Raw genomic sequence first — 8,888 nt, forward strand, 5'->3', positions numbered from 1 at the left:
TCTGCTGGAGATGAGGTTTTCCAGGCATGAGCGTGCAGGCAGGAGGAGGCACTCACTGCCCTAATTACAGCCCTTCTGCAGAGCCAAATGGGAGTCAAGCAACCAATGAGTGAAAAACTTCAACGCAGCAGAGGAAAAAGAAGCAGTGAACTGCTGAAGGGAGAGCTAAAGCTGCCTTTAATTCCCCAGGGCTGGGATGGCCAAGTGTCTGCCTGTCTGGATGCCCACCTCCAAGCTTTCTGCCCATAGAGGGGTGAGCAGGTGCTGCCCCATGAAGCCCCTTGGTCCCACTGAGCTCAGCCAGGCTCCTAGATAGTGCTGACAGCACAGAGATGGGGTTCATCTCTGTTCCTAGATCAAGTTCCCTTCCTCCTCCAGTGACTGAATACTGCTTTGGGTGGAGGGTACCAACCTTTGTGTTCCTGGGGCATTGTGAGGATGGAGGAAGCAACTGTCCTTGCAAACTGAACACTGTGACAGACCCTGGGAAGGAGTAGTGATGGGCGAGGTGGCACAAGAAGTAGCATTCAGGGAGCCTTGCTCATGCAAGGCCTGGGTAAGTGCTGTTGAATGAGAGCAGCTGCGTTGTCATGGGGAGAACAAAGCAAAGAAATAGCAGGAATAAAGTCCCTGATTCAAGGGTTTCAAAAGCAATCAGGGACTTCACAGAATCATATTAAAGTTAATTAATGTGGCCTGGGTTGCAGGAGCTCTGTTGAAGCCAGTGCTGGAGGATGTGGCCACAAGCTTGCTATGGCAGCCCCCCCACCACCCCCGGAGCACTTTCTGCAAGAGCAGCTGCGTTGTCATGGGGAGAACAAAGCAAAGAAATAGCAGGAATAAAGTCCCTGATTCAAGGGTTTCAAAAGCAATCAGGGACTTCACAGAATCATATTAAAGTTAATTAATGTGGCCTGGGTTGCAGGAGCTCTGTTGAAGCCAGTGCTGGAGGATGTGGCCACAAGCTTGCTATGGCAGCCCCCTGCCCACCCCAGTAGCCATTCTTGCAGCTCCAAGGTCGTCACAGCATAAACAAGGGCACAGCTTGGCACACGATACAGAAGGAGAAGACAGATTATGTCGCATCTGGGAAAGAACCTGCTTAGTCACTGGGATGGGTCAGGAAACAGCCTTTGTAGAGTGACCCCAGCACGCCCCAGCCTGGTGCCACTTTCCTAGGGGCAACACTGTGTACTAAATGCAACTCCCCCTCCCCTGAGTCCTCCTGGAGCAGTGATGGGGGGTGAGTGAGGTGACCCTGAAAGCCCTGGAGCCTTCTCCTCCCTGGGAAAGCAAGGAGGGGCTTGGAAGACCCTGTCAGTGCCGGTGCACCCCAGCCACATGCACAGCATGCCCCATGCGTGGTGAGCACTAGCAGCATGGCACCCTCCTGCCCCAGGGCTGTGGGCTGAGGGGGAACACAGGCCGTCAGTGCGTGGGAAAAAATGGGAACCAAAATGTAGAACGCTGGGTCATGGTGGTGGTGTTTTACATGGAAGTGGTGACTGGAAGTGGCTGTGGAGAGTGTCCAGGGGAGGCTGGGCATACTTGCCAACACGTGCAGCTTCCTCCTGCCTGTGGTGCAGGCAGCAGCGGGGTTGTTTTACAGACAGCCTTGAAGGTCTTGAGGGGGAATGTGCAGGCCAGGCTCGACTCTGCCCTCTCGTCTTGGTGGGGTTTAACCCCTCAGTCTGTTCACTCTGGACCTCACAGAATCACCGAGGCTGGAAAAGACCTTTATGATCATCAAGTCCAGCCTATGACCTAACACCACCACATCAGCTGGACCATGGCACTAAGTGCCGCGTCCAGCCTTTCCTTGAACACATTCAGGGATGGTGCCTCCACCACTTCCCTGAGCAGTCCGTTCCGATATCTAATCACCCTTTCCATGAGGAAGTACTTCTTAAATATCCAACCTAAACCTCCCGTGGCACAGCTTCAGGCCAGGCCATCTCATCTTATCTATGGTTGCCTGGGAGGACAGCCCAGCCCCCACCTGACTGCAGCCTCCCTTCAGGTAGTTGTAGAGACTGATAAGGTCCCCCCTGAGACTCCTCGGGGCTCGACAACCCCAGCTCCCTCTGCCTCTCCCCATAAGACTTTCCCTCTAGACCCTTCACCAGCCTTGTTGCTCTCCTCTGGACCCGCCCCAGCACCTCAATATCCTTCTTGAACTGAAGGGCCCACCTCACTCGTGCAGGACCTCGTCCTGCTCCAACTCATTCCATATCCCAGAAGTGGTGCCTGGGTCCTCCCTGGAGGTGGCTTGTGACCCCAGCAGGGAGTTGAGCTGGCAACAGCTGCCAAAATCTCAGGGTCTTGCCCTGAAATCTCAGCCTGTCCCTAAGTGGATGCCAGCACCCCAGGGAGCCCTGTCCTGAGGCTCCCCAAACCTGTGTGCCAGCCCAAGGCAGCCCCAAAACCTCCCAAGCCCCTCCATGCTTCTCAGCTCCCCTCAGCCCTAGCAGATGTTTCTCTAGGGGTGACACATGTCCATACCTCAGTGTCCTCATCTTGTGCAAATGCCATGTTGGCCTTTCTTGCTTGCCCCCAACCCCTGGTTCTTCAGGCCCGTAAAGCAGCTGGAAGAGGCTGATGGGCAAGGACGGGGGGGCTGAGGGTGGCAAAAGCGACAGCAAGGAGCCCTCAAGGGTTAACAGCTCAGCAGCAGCGACTCCAGCACGGCTGGGAAGGAGGAATCTGAGTCAATTATTCCCGGTCTTGGAAATCATGGGCTTCTCTTCTTTTTTGCCTTTCTTTTTTTTTTTTTTATTGTGCAAGTATAGCTAGTGCTGCTTGCTGCCCTCCATCCGTGGGAGCAGAAAGCCTGTTGATTTATATGGTTTTCCTTACATCACATGAAGTGGTGGAAAACTGAATGAAGCCAACATTTTTCCTGCATTACGTAATGCCCCCTCCCTCCCAGCCCAGCTCTGCTATTCCTGCAGGAGCTTGACTGTTCTTTAACCTTTGTTTACTTCAGCACAAACCCTCACTTTTTTTTTTTTTTTTTTTGTTTTTTTTGGTTTTTATGAACAGCCATTATGTGTTTATGAAGCAGCAGCAGCAGCGTTATGGCTCCTGATGCCAGCTCTTATGTTGGAACCCAGCCAGCACCACAGCATGGCGCAGAGCTGCTGAGGGCTGAGCTTACCAGCTCCTCTGCATTTGTCCAGCTGCAGCAGAGGGTGGAGAGACCTTCCTTTGCAGTTATAAATGACAGCTGAGAGCCTGAGATGCTTGTCCAGATGATGCTCAGGCATTCTGTCCCTAATCCTGGTCCTTGAGCCGAGCACCAGGCCCCTCTCTCTTGTGCCCAGAGCCAAATGCAAGCCCGAGACGAAGCTGGGGTGGCCATGTGGGCAGCAGCAGTGGTCCCCACAGCCCAGACCACTGGGGTTGGGAACCCTCTTGCATGGCAGAGACTAATTTTCATTGTGGTTTCATGTGCTGGGAAAGCTTTATCATTGTGATATCACTCTCTGACCTGAAACAGGCCCCTCTCTTGCGTTCTGAACTCCAGTCATGAGCTTTTCATCTGGCTCGGGAGCATGTGTGAGATCATCTTCACCCCCCCCCTTTTGTACCAATTCTTCAAGGAATGTTTAAATTTTCCAGTCCTGTTCTTTCTAAATTTGGAATGTCTGTTTACTCCCAGGATTCGGAAAGAATGTAACAGTATCATCAGGGAGAAATCCCTCCCAGCCCTCTGCTCGCCATTCTCCTCCTTGGTGAGCAGGCAGCTCTGGCCATGACCCAGGTCCTGTCCAACCTGGCAGTGCTATGACCAGCCAGCACAGCTGGGGAGAGCTGTAACTGCACTGTGGCTGAGATTTGGGGGATTTTGTGGGAGTTTGCCAAAGGCAGGTGGCTTCAGAACAGACAAAATGAAGTAGTGAAAAAGGAAAGGGGATTTCCAGTCCAGGAGCTGACTGGAGCTGCCCAGGCAGGAGTGGGTTCAGCACTGGCTGGAATTTTTTTAGAAACAGATTAATTCAATAAAAATAAATAATGAAAAGAATCACTACTTCTTCTTTTGTTGTTGCATAGAGACAGTCTTAAAAAGAGGTCAACATCAGGGCAGCTAAATGTGACTTTGTGCATCCTTGGCTGAAAATTCCATGGTGCTTTTGCGTGTTGTGTTGGTGTGAAGCCACATGCCAGCATCACATCTCCTTTGCTGTGTGCTCCTCTTGAAACACATTGTGCTGCGCCTGTTTTAGAAGAGATTAATGAAAAAAGCCTAGCTAGGCAGGTACAAAAGCAATGCATAGGCAGGGCAGAACAGAAGGTACTTGCTTCTAATCAGAATCCCAGGGGCTGGAGGCAGCACGTACATCCAAAAGGCAGCAAAAATACAAATTAATCTGCAAAACTTGTGGTGTCTGACATGGAAGGTAAAACCTAAGCAGTATCCAAAAGCAAGATCGAAGTGTCTTTACAAAGCAAATGTAAGAAAAAATAATCTAGAATGTAAGAAAGAAAATACCCTGAACACCCACACTTTAGTCATCAGTCTGAAGCTGTCTGTTGGGAGTGGGGAAGCAGGACTCCACTGCAGCTGGTTATTTGATGGTCACCTTCCTCATCCCCCACTCTGAACACGATTTCATCTGACAACCTTGGGGTGTGTGTCTTCTGGGCATGCAGTACATGCAGAATGCACTGCCTTGTGGACTTTGTCCTCTGACTCCAGCATATTCTCTGTGTGGTACACAGGCCTGAAGATGCACACATAGGTCATGACGGCTGTTTCATATACCCTCAGGCTCCAAGATCTAGGAGCACTTATGGACTTACTGCTGTGGATCCATCAGATGTACCCACATGTTTTTCTACTGAAGTCTAATTATTGCCTCTGAAACTTCCACAAGCACCTCTGACCACCTGCAGATGTCTCAATCCTGTAGCCTATTGTGATGAACCAAAAGAAGCAGATCCTCAGCTTGCTGGAGTGTGTGTATGAATAAGGAGGGTGCAAGGGTGGCATGATTCAGGAAAAAGCACTAATGTGGGACTCTCAGTTTCTTGCTTCTCCCAGATTCATGAGTTTTGAATAATCAGCTTTGCAAGTAATATAAATGGGGATCCTGATTGTTCTTCATCTACAAACTGACCAACTGATGGAGAGGGGTGTGCCTGGCTTTTCTCAGGGCCTTGGTGTTGGGGCACAGATGGATTACCTGCAATGATGCTGTTCTTTTGACTTCCCAGAGGGGTGGAGGCAGGGCTCTATTGTAAGGTACTTTTTTTTTTAAGTTACTGGCTTTAGCCAATTTATCCATTTGAAGTCCAACTTCAGACACCAAGGTTTGTGATTTTTACAGCCCTGGAGATTTAGGTAACTCTCTGGACTTCCCTACTCCTCATTCAAAACATTCTTGTGTCTGTGGCACCAGAGGAGTTGCTTTGTTTCCAGCAGCAAAGCCACCTGAGACCACTTTGGGCAGAGCAGAACCATGTTTTTTTGCCCTCCAGTCCCCATCCAGTGGGTGCTGGCATCCAACCCCAGCCTAGCAGTGTCCCTAGGGACTGTTCCCAGTCTCTGCAGCACAAGGCTTGGTGGCAGGGTAAGGTACCTATTTGCCCCCTCTGCCACAACCAGGAGATGCCTAGGAGGGTTTTGGCCCTGGTGGCACTGGCTGCTGCATCCCTTGGAGGGGTTAAGCCAGGTCATGTATGTGTGAGCTGATTGTATTCCAGACCTATGCTCTAAACTTCCCTGTTTAGCAACACTGTCGTCAGACAACTTGTTTTCCCAATTCTATAATTACCCTGAGGAGCTTCCCCTCCCCCTCCAGCCACGTTTTTAACTATTGCACCCAGAAAAGGTGAGCAAAAAGGTGAAAAGCAGAGGGACAGAGGAGAAGGGGCTTAGGAAAGAGCAGCCCTCTGGTTGCCAAGGCTTGAGAACCACTGTGTAAGGTTGTTTCTCATTTCTGAAAAGCCAAGAGGAGGATGGCAACTTCCCCAGTAAGAGATCCTGATGGGCAGGAGCCTCTGCCCAGTTATGGTTTCCTTCCTTTTGAGAAACCTGCCCCCCTGGTCTGCCCTCCCCCTTTCCCCAGGCCTGAGCCACACATTTATGAAAGGTCAGTGCTGGCAATTATTATAAGGTCCTGGTGCTGGGTGGAGGGACGAGCAGCTGGCTGCTGCCCAGCTGGGCTTGTGCCAGGGTGTAGTTACTGTTGCAGTGGGTATGTAGGTGCTGAACAAAGGCTTTTTGCTCCCTGCACTTGCAGGTGGGTTGCATGAGTCTCCTCCAGCAGCAGGGTTTTTGCTGGTGAGCGCTGCGGCAGTGAGAGTGAAGCGGGGCCAGGAGGCTGGGCATCACTCCCCAGGTGATGTGTCTCTGTCTCCTAAGTAGGGGCTAGAGGCAGGCTGGGTGACAGCCTGGCCAGGAGGAGCATCTAGGGAAAGGGGTCAAGGGGCAACATGCAGGATATGTCTCCGTGTTAGAGATGTCACCTTTCATCCCTCTACTTGCCAGCACTCCACAGCACAAGCTCCCAGCCCCTGTCCTGGTCCTGACAAAAGGCTGAAGGTGATGGGGAGGAGGATGCTGCCTGGGGAATGGTCCATGTTGCTGGACCTCACAGACAGGGGAGAGAGTTGCTCACTTGTCTTTTGCTGAGGGTCAGAGAGACCAGTGAACCTCCTGCAACAGGGACTGATTTTGATGGTGTCATGCTCAGCTCCCTAACTGTAGTGCTGAGCCAAAAACTTAAGTCCAAATGCATCTTGAAGGAACATGTCAGTACCAAAATAACTTGTGCTATTGGCTCTCTCAAGCCTGAGGGAGTCCAGCAACCAGAGGGCAGCCAGGGAAGGTAAATTCGTGTTTGTGGAGCTCTGGGTCAGGGACAGGGTGATGATCATGCCCCCTATTTCACCATGTTCTTTCTGCAGCATCCACCTCAGCTGGCACAGGGCAGCCAGCCAGTAACTGCCTTTGCATGATCCAGTGATGGTTTTCAACCCAGCAGAGGCCCAAGTCCAGCCAACGAAGCAGGTCACAGCTGAACCCCTCACCAGCACGGACAGAACAGTGCTAGCGCAGCAGTGGTGTGAGATGGAGGCACCTCCATTGCTGGGAGCCATTGGCCTTCGCTACCAGCATCACGGGCCCTCTCTGGTAGGGAGGGAGGTTTCAAATGTGGGGGACAATGGACCCCCGGGGAAGCTGCTGTGCAAGCCTCTTCCCAAGCCTCTTCCCGTGTGGGGTTCCTGGCAGAAGGCGGCTCCTCTCTCTTTCAGCCTACTTGGAGCACGCTTTGAATTTTATCCAACCTCTGACCCACATCTGATAATAATCAAGCCATATTTGTTACAACAACAGGCTTGTTAGGAGGCTGGCTCCACTCGGGGCTGGGGGGAGGGGAGAGTACTTAGTTAATGCCGATGACCTCATCTCATGTGATGTCATTCAAAGGAAAAACACTGAAGTCACTCACATATGGCTCAGCCTGAGGTTTTTCAGCCCGTAAAGCTTCAGATTTTCAAAGGCACAATACATCCACACCCCCTCACCACCCCCCCGGCCCCAGCTCCTCTGCTTGCTATAATCCTGAATGATTTTCTAGAGGCCTGGACTCTGACCAACAAGCTCATAAGGAGTTGTGTGGAGACGTATTAAGGAGTACCATGGGTGGGGAAGGGGGAGGACAAAGTAATTCTCTCTCTGAGGACAAGGAAGAAAATGCATCAATCCCCAACCTACTTCAGAAGCCACCAGTGATGGATAGACCCCAGCGAGACTGGGAAAGCCCGCTACCAGCATCACGGGCCCTCTCTGGTAGGGAGGGAGGTTTCAAATGTGGGGGACAATGGACCCCCGGGGAAGCTGCTGTGCAAGCCTCTTCCCAAGCCTCTTCCCGTGTGGGGTTCCTGGCAGAAGGCGGCTCCTCTCTCTTTCAGCCTACTTGGAGCACGCTTTGAATTTTATCCAACCTCTGACCCACATCTGATAATAATCAAGCCATATTTGTTACAACAACAGGCTTGTTAGGAGGCTGGCTCCACTCGGGGCTGGGGGGAGGGGAGAGTACTTAGTTAATGCCGATGACCTCATCTCATGTGATGTCATTCAAAGGAAAAACACTGAAGTCACTCACATATGGCTCAGCCTGAGGTTTTTCAGCCCGTAAAGCTTCAGATTTTCAAAGGCACAATACATCCACACCCCCTCACCACCCCCCCGGCCCCAGCTCCTCTGCTTGCTATAATCCTGAATGATTTTCTAGAGGCCTGGACTCTGACCAACAAGCTCATAAGGAGTTGTGTGGAGACGTATTAAGGAGTACCATGGGTGGGGAAGGGGGAGGACAAAGTAATTCTCTCTCTGAGGACAAGGAAGAAAATGCATCAATCCCCAACCTACTTCAGAAGCCACCAGTGATGGATAGACCCCAGCGAGACTGGGAAAGCCCATTTTTACATATCCCTTCTTGCTGGACTTTTGCATGTGAGAAAGCTTTGGTGGAGGATTTCATCTCCTCCATGGTCCTTCTCTGCTGGGACTGAGCTCCATCCGACGTGGCCACACACAGGTGCAAGCAGCCCAGCACTAGGCCCGTTCCCCACCCGGTGTTTCGGTCCATTTCCATCCAGCTGTTTGAAACCACTCCAGGATGAGCATTGCTCCTGAGTGATGACGGTCTCAGTGGGGACATCAAGAAGAAAGATGAGCTGCTGGTGAGGGACCTGCTGTCTGGTCCCCATCTCTGCCGTGCAGCAGAGTACCCGGCGAAACCTACTTCATCTTTTGTGCCTCAGTTTCCCACTGGGATGGTGGCGTTGCCCTTCCTGGCGCTGCCGTGGGGTGCCCGTCGCCGGGAGGGGAGCGGCAGGGATGGAAAGCAGCGCCGGGGTTTGGTAGCACCCTG

The 8,888-nt window shown here is 51.9% G+C and overlaps 1 protein-coding gene across 1 annotated transcript in view; it reads left to right on the top strand.

The window, feature by feature from the left end:
• Nucleotides 1–8,888, top strand: part of DUSP8 (dual specificity phosphatase 8) — a 32,825-nt gene that overhangs the window by 7,987 nt on the left and 15,950 nt on the right. The gene's annotated exons all lie outside the window — the stretch shown is intronic.

Source organism: Chaetura pelagica, unplaced genomic scaffold (genome assembly GCF_000747805.2).
Source record: "Chaetura pelagica isolate M959 unplaced genomic scaffold, ChaPel_1.0 scaffold28, whole genome shotgun sequence".
NCBI classification, from domain to species: Eukaryota; Metazoa; Chordata; class Aves; order Apodiformes; family Apodidae; genus Chaetura; species Chaetura pelagica.